This window comes from Sander lucioperca, chromosome 2 (assembly GCF_008315115.2).
Source record: "Sander lucioperca isolate FBNREF2018 chromosome 2, SLUC_FBN_1.2, whole genome shotgun sequence".
NCBI lineage: Eukaryota > Metazoa > Chordata > Actinopteri > Perciformes > Percidae > Sander > Sander lucioperca.
Window position 1 is genome coordinate 28499301 of NC_050174.1, and position 13506 is coordinate 28512806.

The 13506-nt window shown below is 44.9% G+C and overlaps 2 long non-coding RNA genes across 2 annotated transcripts; one reads left to right on the forward strand and one right to left on the reverse strand.

The window, feature by feature from the left end:
• Window positions 1-446: 446 nt before the first annotated feature.
• Window positions 447-7463, reverse strand: LOC116047675. Its single transcript, XR_004104453.1, has 4 exons — window positions 7452-7463; window positions 3121-3124; window positions 2886-3050; window positions 447-588 (listed from the first exon to the last, which is right to left on the reverse strand). It is a non-coding gene; the product is annotated as an uncharacterized LOC116047675 (long non-coding RNA).
• Window positions 7464-11140: 3677 nt separating this feature from the next.
• On the forward strand, window positions 11141-12109 carry LOC118496460. Its single transcript, XR_004899028.1, has 3 exons — window positions 11141-11377; window positions 11473-11686; window positions 11818-12109. It is a non-coding gene; the product is annotated as an uncharacterized LOC118496460 (long non-coding RNA).
• The last annotated feature ends 1397 nt before the right edge of the window (window positions 12110-13506 follow it).

Sequence of the window (13506 nt, forward strand, 5' to 3'; positions counted from 1 at the left end):
TTTGCCTGTAGGATTTACTGTAGCAGGAACATTGATATTGGCAAACAGATGACCCAGGTACAGGTGAGTTTGTGAGCGGGGTTATGATATGAACTAAAATAAAGATAAGATAAGCCTAGTGTTCACAAGAGGGATAATTCAGGTATTGCAACACAAATTAAGAATAATGTAATTAAACAGGAGGTATATACAACTAGTAGAAGATAAATGAACTATACAAGAGCAATTAAGGTAAAGTTATGAGGTAGTAGCAAGCATAAAGTGATGTATAATCAATAGCAGGGAGTCAAGTCAACACTGTACACCAGAATAATATGTACTGTGATTAAGTAATGATACTTAGTGTTGTCTGTACTAATAGTACTAGTATGGAGAACAACGAGTCCCATATGACCCCAAGAGACTTTAAGTGCAGCTGTTGATGATGTTCAGTACAAACAAAACTTGCAGATGGTTGTAGTCTGTAGCCAGCCACACAGTAGGTAGATCTGGAGCAGCAGGGTGACTTCTAGCTTTCATGGGTTGGTGATATGACACTGTGCAGCTATGATGCAGCAGCTCAACAGTGGTCGAGCCCTTCAGCCCCACCTGGAAGAAAAGAAAGTAAAACAAAATACTTGTTTTTTTCTGTTCAGTTTGCTTTGTATTAATTTAAAAAATAACCGCTATTTAAGGAGCAAATAAAAAGGCATACCATTTCATCTGTTTTTATTATAGTGGTGAAATTGTACTTAAAGGGGTGATAGAATGCAAAACCGAGTTTACCTTGTCATAGTTGAATAACAACAGTTCGGTGGGTAAAATAGGCATATATAGAACCTCAAAGTCCCATTGACACCTCTTTCCTACGCAAATCTAACAATTTGAAACTGCCGCTGAAAACTGGCGAATCCCAACGAGGCTAATAGTTGACGTCAACTCGGTGGCTGTACAATTGGCTCTGGTCTGTACCTTTGTCACACCCCAAAATTTACATACAGACCACTGGTCTGAGACCAGCTGGTGTTCTGAATGTAGATTGCATAGATCTCACACACTAGTTTAGTTGTGTACTTTAACGGGAATTAGAAAGAAGAAAGTTTGGAAGTTTTTCAAGGATATTGAAAATGAACCACGGTCGTAAATGCAGTGTTCCAGGTTATACAACGGAATACTGGCCCATGTGTGTACATGTACACACAGAGAAAAGTATTTAGAACGAGTAGATATAGGACAATGGACGGGACTTGTGGATCTAACGCGGCGGCGCAGAGGACTTGCCTTGGGCAGTGTGCTGCTGGAGCTTTCGCTGCTGCTGCTGCTGCTGCTGCTACTGCTGCTGTTGTGGAGCTGCCAGCCGGTGGCGGTTCACAGTACGTTGACTTTTTTTTTGTTCCCAACATGGATCCTCTGGGAACAAGGGGCTGTGGAGCCACCAGGACGAGACATGATAAGAGCATAGTAGTTACAACTCTGTCTCTGTGCCTGTTGGCTTCACTCTCCGCTAAATGTCCCCGCGCGGAGACACTGAACTAGCTGGAAGTGGAGGTTTTTTATGTCCCAAGGGTAACGTTACAACACTAGTGGTTGTAATGAAAGTGTCGAAACTTTGCATTGGTGTGTGTGTGTGCGTGACACACAGGAGGATGACTAAACTGTAACTAAACTGTGTCTCTGGTGCTTTGTACAGTAACATTAGTTGATGAGTTAATGTGTTGGAGCAGAAATGAAGTTTGAAGCCAGCCGGGGATATTTTCTCGGGCCTCAGCTGCTCCAGCCATTCCTGCTCCGGCCACTGCCCGGCCGCTGCCCGGCACGTTTGGAAGTTCGGTAACGTTAACAGACAGTGTGTGAGTCTAATGATGGAAAGCCAAAAAAGAAAAGGGAAAAGGTGGCGCTGAGAAGGTCAGACTCAAAAGTAAAAAAGGGATTGTGTTGCTGCAAGAGTGTATGGCTGCAGCCTGGAGACCTCCCGTCTCATGACTCCCATCTCATGCCTGGGATCCAGACTGCAGCCACACCCGACTCTGTTGCTGTGCTGTGTGTTGTGCCTCTTCGCAGCTTTGTTCGTTGGAAACCAACCAATCAGCACGCAGCTCGTCTAGATATTCATGAGCATACCACATAACGGAGAAAACCCTTTCGTTTCATTCTAGGGCTATTTCACAGGGTTGCATTAGGAGCATAGAACAGCACCCGGGCCATTTTCAGCCCAACCAATGTTACATACCCTATTCGGAGACCTTAAGGAACAACGTGAAATACCCTATATAATCATTCTATCACCCCTTTAACATTACAATGTTTTATACAGACCGATGTGAATCCATCATTTTCAGACTAATGTTATATGAAGGATCTTGTCATTTTTTATTTTTTACATTTATAGTCAATTTTACTTATATTGGGCTAAACCTGTATGTACTATTGTAATCCTTTTATCTTTTTAGGTGTAACATTGCATGATCTGTCCAGGGACAGCCGATGTAAAATAGCCTTTTGGCTAATTCTGGAGCATTTTACATTTTTATATGTATTATTAGTGTGCATTGTCCCTGTTAAATAAACCTGAAATAAATAAATAAAATAAATAAGAATGAAGACTAAATTCTGATTAACAACACATAACATTGATGCAAAAACTGACACAAACAATCCAGTTTTTTGTGATCTTTTAAGTTATATTACGGTTTAGGTTTTACTATTGGCTCTAACATGAAATTAGCCAGATCCCCAGGAACATGGTTAACCAAACGAGGAAAAAATACAAAGTGGGGTCATTAAATACACACATACTGTCTGTCATATGTTGCTTAATCTAGCTAAACTATAAAGAAAATCTATTTGTTTACGGACATCAAGCTAGGCTATATGCTAGCGCCATATGCTATGTGCGTGATTTACACCCTCGTAGTTGTGGACGTAACTTGATGTCCCACTTCAAACCTTTCTCCCGTTTCCTGATGGGTGCAGGTGAAAGTGTGTCGACCATTCTGTGCACATTGTTGACATATACTAATAATAAAGCAATGGACGGCAGGGGTAAATAATCTCGGTTACAGAGCAGCCGTCTGCAACAGACGTTCTAAAGTAAAACAAACGCACCCTCAACGGGGCAGGGATCATTTCATTGGTCAACACTACACTTAGCATTAAGGCCACTCACTGTTTTAACCACACCCTCGACCTTGTGCTGGCATAAGGCATCGAAATTGAAGATTTAATAGTATTTCCGCAGAATCCTTTATTATCAGACCATTCTCTAATAACTTTTGAATTCTTACTACCCGACTATACAAAATTATATAAAAGCTTCTACACTAGATGCCTATCTGACAGTGCTATAGCTAAATTTAAGGAAGATATTCCAACAGCATTTAATTCAATGCCGTTCCTTAATATAACAGAGGACTCTTATGTTAATTTTAGTCCCTCCCAAATTGATAATTTTGTAGAGGGTGCTACGGCCTCGCTACGGACTACTTTAGACTCTGTTGCTCCTCTCAAAAAGAAGATGATGAAGCAAAGGAAACTAGCACCTTGGTATAACTCGCAAACTCGCAAATTAAAACAAACCTAGCGAAAACTTGAAAGTAAAAATAGCGTTCCACCAAACTGGAATAATTTCTTTTAGATTGGCAAGACAGTCTGAAAACATATAGGAAGGCCCTCAGAAATGAGACTAAATCAGACTATTACTCATCACTAATAGAAGAAAATAAGAACAACCCAAGGTTTCTTTTCAGCACTGTAGCCACCCAGCTAACAATTTTTGTTTTTTTGTTTTTGGTTGCGGGAATGTTCCCTGAGGGTTAGGTTTGGTTAGGTTTTGGTTGTAATGGAAAGTCGGTTTAATGTTTTTTAAGTTTTTGGTTACATCGAACGTTCCCCTAACGTTGCAACCTTTAGAGAACGTTCCCCTAATGTTGTAACCTAACGTTATAACCTTTAGTGAACGTTCCCCTAACGTTCTTTTTTACATTCCCTAACCTTTAAAAAACTTTAACAACCATGGTACCAAAAATTAAAAAATATATATGATAATCAGAAGTACTGTACAATAGAGACAACAATATACATGTAGGCACATAACACAAAATACAAAAAATACAACTATACAAATAAGACATAATATCAATACAAGTACACATGGAGTAAAGTAATGTAGTGTGCAAGATGCATATTGGAATGATAAAGTATGTAATGTGTAGGTGAATAGGCCAAAGAGGGGATGACCCCACTTATTAGCAGTTCAGGATAGTGATGGCAGTGGGAAAGAAGCTGTTTTTGTGTCAGGGATCTGTAGCGCCTGCCAGAGGGGACGAGGCAGGAGGATGGCAGCAGTGTAGAAGATGGCCAATAGCTCTTGTGGTAGGCCATGCTTCCGCAGTTGCCATAGGAAGTATATCCTCTGCTGAGCCTTTTTAAGGATGGTGTTGATGTTGGACTCCCACTTCAGGTCCTGGGAAATGATGGAGCCCAGAAACTTGAATGAGTCCACCTTTGACACTGGGCTGTTGGATATTGTGAGGGAGTGGAGCACTGTGGGGTCCTCCACGTCTGCTGCAGTCAGCGCGGGGACGTTTTTCTGGGAGGCCGCTAGAGTAGAAGTCAAAATGAAGCAAAGTTACAAGTCAAATTAAAACCTCTTATCAGCCAAGCAAAGCATAATACTGAAAACAATAAAATAACACCTGCCTGTTATAAGCCTGCAGATTGTCAGATCCTGGAAGGCCTTCTTTGCCTTTATACCCCGCAGGCTATATGGTTTTAGGATGTCATTGGTTGCCACTCGCAGTAGCATGCGACGGATGGCAGTACCTCTGGTTGAACCTCCAAGGGTTGTCAGGAAAAGTTGCTGTAAAACATAGGCATAGGCAGGAAGAGACAAACACATCAGAACAGTCACATGATATGCACCAGGTTGAGTGTCAATAGTTCCATGGTAGGAAATATGACTCTGGTTTCTTAAATGCATGCATAAATGTTAACTTACGGACAGGGCTTCCGGACACATGCTCCGTCCTGGAATGCTTTCTTGCTTGTGGAATGGATTCATCTGAAATAAAAGACCATACAATTTGTACTGATTGCAAAAAGAATATTTGAATGTATGTAAGCATTGTATGTGACAGGATTTCTCAGGATTTTTTCATTGTAGCCCAGAGACTTTCTAATGGTGTTATGGGTTGGTGTGTATTTTTTTTTGGTAGTCTGTTTCTGTTCTGCATTTTGCTTAGTTTCCTGTTTTATTTTGATACTCTGTTCTCTGTCTTGTCTTGTCCTGCTTTACCTTGTGTTTTCCCGCCTGTGTGATTGTCTGATGTGCTCCACCTGTTCCCCAGCCCTGGTGTCACCTGTCTTGCGTTTACTCGTTACCCTGTGTATTTAGTCTTTGTGTTCCCCTTGTCCTGTGTGAGATCATTGTATGTGTATGTTAGTGTTTGAGTCTGTGCCTGTGCCCTGCGTGTGTTCGTGTCCTTCCCTGCGTCTTCTTGTGAGTTTTTCTGTGTTTTGTTCCTGTGGTTTTTCCAGCCTCTGTGCTGTGCTTTTTGTTTCAATAAATTCCTGAACTCAAGCCATCTCCTGCCTGCCTGCCTGCTCTCTGCCTTTGGGTCCGCAACTTCCAGAACCTAACAGAATGATCTGACCACTTGGACCCAGCAGAGTGGCTTCTTTTTCCGGTGGGTGCCCAGTTTTTGTTTTTTCCTTCTACTATGGCAGCTTCCACGGACTTGGAAAAAATGGAACATGTACAGTCTAAGACAGATGAGCTTTACGAGATAATTTGTGACATGATTGAGCTTAAAACCATGTGGAAGGAGGCTGACAGTGATTTCCAGAGGGACTCAATTTTGTCATTCGCTTGTGTTAAGTTGTCAGGAAAGCCCTGGCTTAATGACTCAATTCCTAAATGGATTCAAAGATTTGTTTCCACTCCTACTCCTCCACCGCCTAGCAGTTTGACTACAGGTTTAATGTCCGTCACCCAGCCTACACCTAGTCCTGTCAGTTCTACGCCTGGAGGAGAGCCAGAGACTTTTTTGACTGTTTACCAGTACTTAGTTCAGTGTGCTAGACGTACTGAGGATGCCAAAGCCAGCTTTCAAGCTGTTAATCAGAGGACCAGTATTCCCGCTAGCAACTCCTCTTATGCAACCTGGTCGGCGTACACCTCCGACCCCCAGCAGTCCTTGGAGGGTACCCGTCTGGCCATCTTTCCTGGGACCCGTGGAGGCCGAAGACGGGGAAAGGGACGTCACGGCTCCCGTCGCCATGCCCTGCTTCACCCTCTCTTCAGCCCAGAGTCCTCGATGTCCAACGGCCTCGAGCCCGAGCTTACCTGTTACCAGTGTTCCTGAGCTGACCAGTGTTCCAGAGCTGACCTGTGTTACCAGTGTTCCAGAGCTGACCTGTGTTACCAGTGTTCCAGAGCTGACCTGTGTTACCAGTGTTCCAGAGCTGACCTGTGTTCCTGAGCTGACCTGTGTTACCAGTGTTCCTGAGCCCCGGCTAGCTAGCAGCCTCTCAGATTCCCCGCTAGCTAGCAGCTCCCCTGAAGCTAAGCTAGCTAACAGCTCCCCTGAATCTAGACTAGCTGGCAGCCTCCCAGAGCCCCAGCTAGCCAGCAACCCCCCTGAGCTCAGGCTAGCTAGCAGTCTCTCTGATCCCCGGCTAGCTAGTAGCCTCCCAGATTTCCCGCTAGCTAGCAGCTCCCCTGAATCTAGGCTAGCTAGCAACCTCTCAGAGCACCAGCTAGCTAGCAACCTCCCTGAGCCCTGGCTAGCTAGTAGCCTTCCTGAGCCCAGGCTAGTTAGCAGCCCCTCTGAATCCAGGCTAGCTAGCAGCCTTCTTGAGCCCCGGCTGGCTAGCAGCCTCTCTGAGCCCCAGCTAGCTAGTAGCCCTCCTGAGCCCAGGCCACCTGGTAACCCCCCTGACTCCAGGCTTGCTAGTAGCTTTCCTAGTGTCCCCAAGCTGCCCGGTGTCCCAGCACTGCCCAGCTTCCCTGAGCTTCCTAGAGTTCCCGAGTTTCCTAACGTTTCCGAGTTCCCTAGTGTCCCCAGGTTGTCATTGATCAGGAATCCCCGGCTGGCTAGCAGCCCTCCTGATCCCCAGCTGGTTAGCAGCATCCCTGATTCCCGGCTGGCTAGCAGCCTTCCTTATCCCCAGCTGACTAGCAGCTTTCCTAATTCCCGGCTGGCTAGCAGCCGCCCTGAGCTTCGGCTGGCTAGCAGCTTCTCTGAACTCCGGCTGGCTAGCATCCTCTTAGATCCCCAGCTGGTTAGCAGCATCCCTGATTCCCGGCTGGCTAGCAGCCTCATAGATCCCCAGCTGGTTAGCAGCCGCCCAGAATCTCCGCTGACGTGCAGCCGCCCAGAATCTCCGCTGACGTGCAGCCGCCCAGAATCTCCGCTGACGTGCAGCCGCCCAGAATCTCCGCTGACGTGCAGCCGCCCAGAATCTCCGCTGACGTGCAGCCGCCCAGAACCGCCGCTGACATGCAGCTGTCCAGAGTCTCCGATGACCGCTCTGCTAGAGTCTTCCAGTCGTCCAGAGTCTACATCGACAGCTCTCCCAGAGTCCACGTCTACGGGCAAGCCAGAGGCCTTGCCGGTCTCCGGCGTCCCAGAGACCTCCCCAGTGACTGCCCCTGAGGCTTTGTTGGTCTCCGGAGCCCCAGAGACCTCCCTAGTGACTTTGCCCTGGTTTTCGGTCAACCCCACTCCTGCCTCTCGTGCCCTGTCGGCATCCCTGTCGACCTCTGTTCCTGTTGCCTGTTTGGCGGACCCCAACCCAGCTGACCCGTCGCCTGTCTTCAGCCCAGCCGACTTGTCGCCTGTCTTCAGCCCAGCTGACCCTTCTCCTGCTCGGTCTGCCTGTCACCCGGAGGGGTTTCGCTTTCGCTGCTGGCCTCCAGAAGGGATTCGCCTCTGCCGCTGGCCTCAGAAGGGATTCGCCTCCGCCGCTGGCCTCCAGAAGGGATTCGCCTCCGCCGCTGGCCTCCAGAAGGGATTCGCCTCCGCCGCTGGCCTCCAGAAGGGATTCGCCTCCGCCGCTGGCCTCCAGTAGAGATTCGCCTTCACGGACGGCCTCCTGTGAGATATCGTCTACGCCGCCAGTCTCCAGAGAGGCTTCACCTTCGCCGCCAGTCATCTCGGTGCCCTCGACGTCCTGCCTGGCCGCCTGAGTGCCCTCGACGTCCAGTACGGCCACCAGAGAGATTCCGCCTTCGTCGCCGGTGGCCAGAAGGTTTCTGCCTTCGTTGCTGCTCTCAGTCCCCTGTTGCAGAGGCCTCTCTGTCTCCTGTGCCCCAGTGACTCTGTTCCCTGTGCCCCAGGGCGCTGTGCCCCAGTGACACTCTGTTGCCTGTGCCCCAGGGCGCTGTCCCCCAGTGACTCTCTGTTCCCCGGGCCCCTGGGCGCTGCTCCTTGTGCCCCAGTGACGCTCTGTTCCCTGTGCCCCAGGGCGCTGTGCCCCAGTGACTCTCTGTTCCCTGTGACTCCCTATTGCCTGTGCCCCAGGGCGTTGTGCCCAAGTGACTTTCTGTTCCCAGGTCCCCAGTGGCTTTCTGCCTCCCCCGGACTCTCTTTCGCCCCTCCGGGGTTGATTTATTTTGTTTCTGGGGTCGTCCCTCCTCCGGGCCCCCTCCGCCCTCCCTGGGTTGTTTCTGCCTGTTTTTTTTTTGTTGGACATCTGGGATCTGTCCCGGGGGGGGGGGGATGGTCCTGTTATGGGTTGGTGTGTATTTTATTTTGGTAGTCTGTTTCTGTTGTGCATTTTGCTTAGTTTCCTGTTTTTTATTTTGATACTGTTCTCTGTCTTGTCTTGTCCTGCTTTACCTTGTGTTTTCCCACCTGTGTGATTGTCTGATGTGCTCCACCTGTTCCCCAGCCCTGGTGTCACCTGTCTTGCGTTTACTCGTTACCCTGTGTATTTAGTCTTTGTGTTCCCCTTGTCCTGTGTCAGATCATTGTATGTTAGTGTTTGAGTCTGTTCGTGTCCGTGCCCTGCCACCCTGCGTGTGTTCGTGTCCTTCCCTGCGTCTTGTGAGTTTTTCTGTGTTTTGTTCCTGTGGTTTTTCCAGCCTGTGCTGTGCTTGTTGTTTCAATAAATTCCTGAACTCAAGCCATCTCCTGCCTGCCTGCTCTCTGCCTTTGGGTCCGCAACTTCCAGAACCTAACAAATGGAGACATAGCATCCATAGAAATGCATGGGGTTAGTTTGTAAAGTTAGTAGGCAGCTGTGTAGCCTACACATATTCCGTCCCTTCCTGTATGCTTCCCCATTCACTTAAATAGGAAAATAGCATTGCATTGCAAGATGGCCGCCAAGCACACGTCGTGCACAGCAGCACAGCAAACAAAGACTTAAACAAAGCGCAATATATATATGCAATCCATTTAAAGCATAACTCTCGCCGAAATGCAACCTATAGTCTTTTTGTGAATGTACCCGAGTCAAACTTTCGTTTAAAAGCATTTAGTACAGAAGCGCCACTTTCAAGATTTAATGTATTCTCATTTTCTGGTCAAATGGCCTTTTGAGAGCTAGGGGCTAATATGATCGCCATCAAAATAACTATTTTTAAAACACTAAGAAGGCTCGGCACAACATGAAACTTTGCTCGAAGTCTCACCAGGGGCTCTACACATGAACTCAGCATTGAGAACATTGTTTGTGTACAGTTTACTAAGGTTTTGAACAACTCACTGCTTGTTCAAAACCTCGTCGCAAGATGGCGACGAGGGGAAAAACTGCTAAAGTGTTCAAAACCTCTTTTTGGTCAACCTGATCAAAACCGGAATATAACAAACCCCTAAGAGGGAAAGGGCTTAAGGTTAAACCCCAAACCCTTGCATTACAACCACAACATCATGAAACTAACGTATTTCACTTTTTCGTGAGGTCACGAAGCCGCATATAGGTCCACACAGTTAAAGAAATTAGGTCATGTATCCAACACGGAAGTCAGGACAGGACTTGAATCGGTCCCCTGAAAGCAGAGTCTTCCCCCTACTGGCGTGGGGGTGTAACAGTTGGATTTGTACACTGAACTTGTTAGAAGTGAAATGAAAGAAGTGAATTTTCTTAGTTGTGAAAATCGTTCTATTGAAAGATTCTTGTTTTAAGTATTTTCACCTAATACAGTTAAAAAACGAAATCAAGCACAAAAGTATTGTTTTTAGCTAAATTATCAGCCTAAAAATAAATATATTCTCTTGCTATTCTGTTTATCTTACTCAGATTTTATGAGACCAATCATTTTTGAGTAAATCTAAATCAAGTGACAGCAAACCTTTTATATGCTGCTTCAAAAACTTAAATGGAGATTGTTTAAATAATCATTTCAAAACCTCACTCAGAACAACCAAAAACAACCAAAAACAACCAAACAAGAACATTGTGTGGAGGTACAGTGCAACCACAGGAGACCGTTTCAGTTGGTTGGTTTCCTTAACGTTTAGGGAACATTATAACCCTGAGGGAACGTTCCCTAAACGTTAGTTTTTGGTTTGGTTCGAACTAACCTTTAGGGAACCAGAAACTAATGTTCCCCAGTTCCCTAAACGTTCTGTTAGTGGGGCAGCCATATATTCCTATAGCTCTGAGTAGTGACGACTTCATGAGCTTCTTTAATTATAAAATTATAACAATTAGAGATAAAATTCATCACCTTTTGCCTTCAACTTCTAACGGTTCACCTTTAAATGCAGGACCACTAGAAAGAATGACAAGACCTGACATATACTTAAACTGCTTTTATCCTTCAACAATTAATGTTAAAGGTCTCTTCAGCTAAGCCATCTACCTGTCTCTTAGACCCCATCCCAATGAGGCTACTTAAAGAAGCATTACCCGTGGTTAACACTTCATTACTAGATATGATCAATATGTCTTTATTAACAGGTTATGTACATGCGGGCGGTTTCCCAGACAGTGTTTAAATTAGGCCAAGACTAGGCCTTAATCTAGAATAGTTAATCACTGCTCAATAAATGGCTTTCTGAAACAAACTAATTAGAGATTAAGAACACCTGGACTATAAAGTTTTGTACTAAAGTAAACAAGATTAATTTAAAACCACCTGTGCCAGTCTGAATTAGCTGGACTGAGGTTGCCTATAAAACATGGAATGGACCACGAAACACCTAAAACATAAGGAACTGGAGAAGGAAATTCAAGGAAAGCAATGGCAGCAGAAAAGAGACTGCGATCAAAAAACTTTAGTGAGCATGAGAAAAGTCTTTTAAAGACAATAGTATCAAGACACCCGGTCATTGAAGACAAACAGCACACATCTGCTGTGGAATCAAAGAAAAGGAATGCATGGAAATCCATCTGTAATGAATTTAATGCAAATGAACAAACATCCACAAGAACAATACAACAGCTTCAGGTAAGGATTGTCAATTTGTATTACCTTGATAGCTGTATTTTATTACTGTTCTGTGATATCAATGGATTGACACTACAGTATTATATTTGGTACAGGTTTTGTGGAAGAATATAAAAATCAACCTAAAAAAACTGCTGCAGAAGCCCGAAGAGAGAGGTTTAAGACTGGTGGAGGACCTGCAAATAAAGATACTGATCAGTTGGATGACTTACTGACAGGAATAATGGAGAACCAGCAACTTTTGGAGAACATACCAGATGATGACCATCTAGACAGTTCAGATGAGGGTTCACACACATACTACAATGGGTATATTTTGGCATTTCGTACTCTCCTTTCAAACTTTCCTTTCTTTGTTTCATTCTCTTTCATTTGATGTGGAACATTTCTCATTTAATGTGCATTTATTTGATTATATATGAACTGTTCTTTCTTTCAAGGAGAAAGTCAAAGGGACATAACTGAAGCGCTGCAAGGTAATTTACCCTCCACATCCTCAGAAACTAGGGTGGCAGTGTCTGCCAGTACCGGTCATCAAAACAAAAGAGTCACAATCCACGAAAAGCTGGCCATTGAATTTCATGAACACAAGTTGAAGTACCTTAAGGAGGAGCATGAAATGAAAATGAAGATCCTCCAAGTAGAACTGGAAATGAAGATGAAGGAGAGAGAGATGCAACTGTCTCAAATATCACAACAATGAATATGGAATAAAAATTGTTTATTAAATCATTTTTGATGTTTTGGGTGTTTCTTTAATATACCAGACAATACTTTTAAAATACAGTCATTCGCTCATTACATGTGAAAATGTATCAGATCCCAGCAGAAGTGTGACAAGGCCATGTCAAAAGTGACAATGTAAAAGCATCTCTGTAGGCAAGTCCTTCTGTGTGGTCTGTTGTAAATGGTGGTACATCTACATTGTCATCCTCCTGTATCGGGGGATCTGGGCATCCATGCTGTTTCAGGTAGTTGTGAAGAACGGCTGTTGCAATGATAACGGTGCAGCATCTTCTTGGTTGGAATCTAAGTGTTTTCCGAAGGCACTGAAAGCGACTCTTCCAAACCCCAAACATGCGCTCTACTAGTCCCCTAGTGCGCATATGAGCCTGGTTGTAGCGCCTTTGCTCAGTAGTTGTTGGGTGCAAGTATGGTGTAAACAGAAAATTCTTCTGAGCATACCCACTGTCACCAAGCAATATTCCCTTGTGATCTCCTCTTTCAAACTGAGAACACAGAGATGAGTTAAGGAAGATCCGGGAATCATGAGTTGCACCTTTCCAATGCGCAACAATGTTTGAAAACTGTAACTGGGGAGTGCATACACCTTGGACATTTATAGAAAACCAGTTCTTGCGGTTCCTGTATTCCTCAGCATCTGGAGAAGAGGGACGTTTTATGGGAATATGGCTTCCATCTATGCAGCCTATGACTCCTGGGAAGTTCCCATATTCATAGAATTGTACCTTGTAGTTTGCCTGGGTCACAGCATCAGGGAAGTTTATGTAATGTCTTCTCAATTCACAAATAGCCATGCATACTCTGTGAATGACTTTACATACTGTAGGTTCACTGACACCACATAAGTCCCCAGTTTCTCTGTGAAAGGTGCCACATGCCAAAAATCGTAAAGTTATGAGCACCTGCAGACAAACTGCTACAGGTCGTCCTCTTTGGGTAACAGATGAAAGCCTTGGTTCCAAAAGTGAAATGAGATCCACAACATTTACTTTATGCATTCGAAAACAATCTCGAAAACTAATGTCATCAAAGCATTGCAATGGGTCACTCCTGTCAGCAAGAACTTGCCTAGCTGGTGGTATTCGTTGTTCTTCATTGACATACTCCAAGTAATCCATGTGTCTTCTTTAACAAACAACTCATAATCTGAAGTTAAACCTGCCTCCTGGGTGGTTTAATTTAAGCCTCAATTTAGTCCTGAAGTATCTCTGATCTTCCTTCAGGAAATCAGCTTAGTTTATCCAGGACTAGGCCAAGTCTAGGACTATTTTACAACATGACCAAGAAAGCAGATTTCTGTTAGTCTGCGTTAAAAGGCTTTTTCAGTCTAGGACTAGCCTTAATCTCTGTCTGGGAAACCGCCCCATAGTCATTTAAAGTAGCTG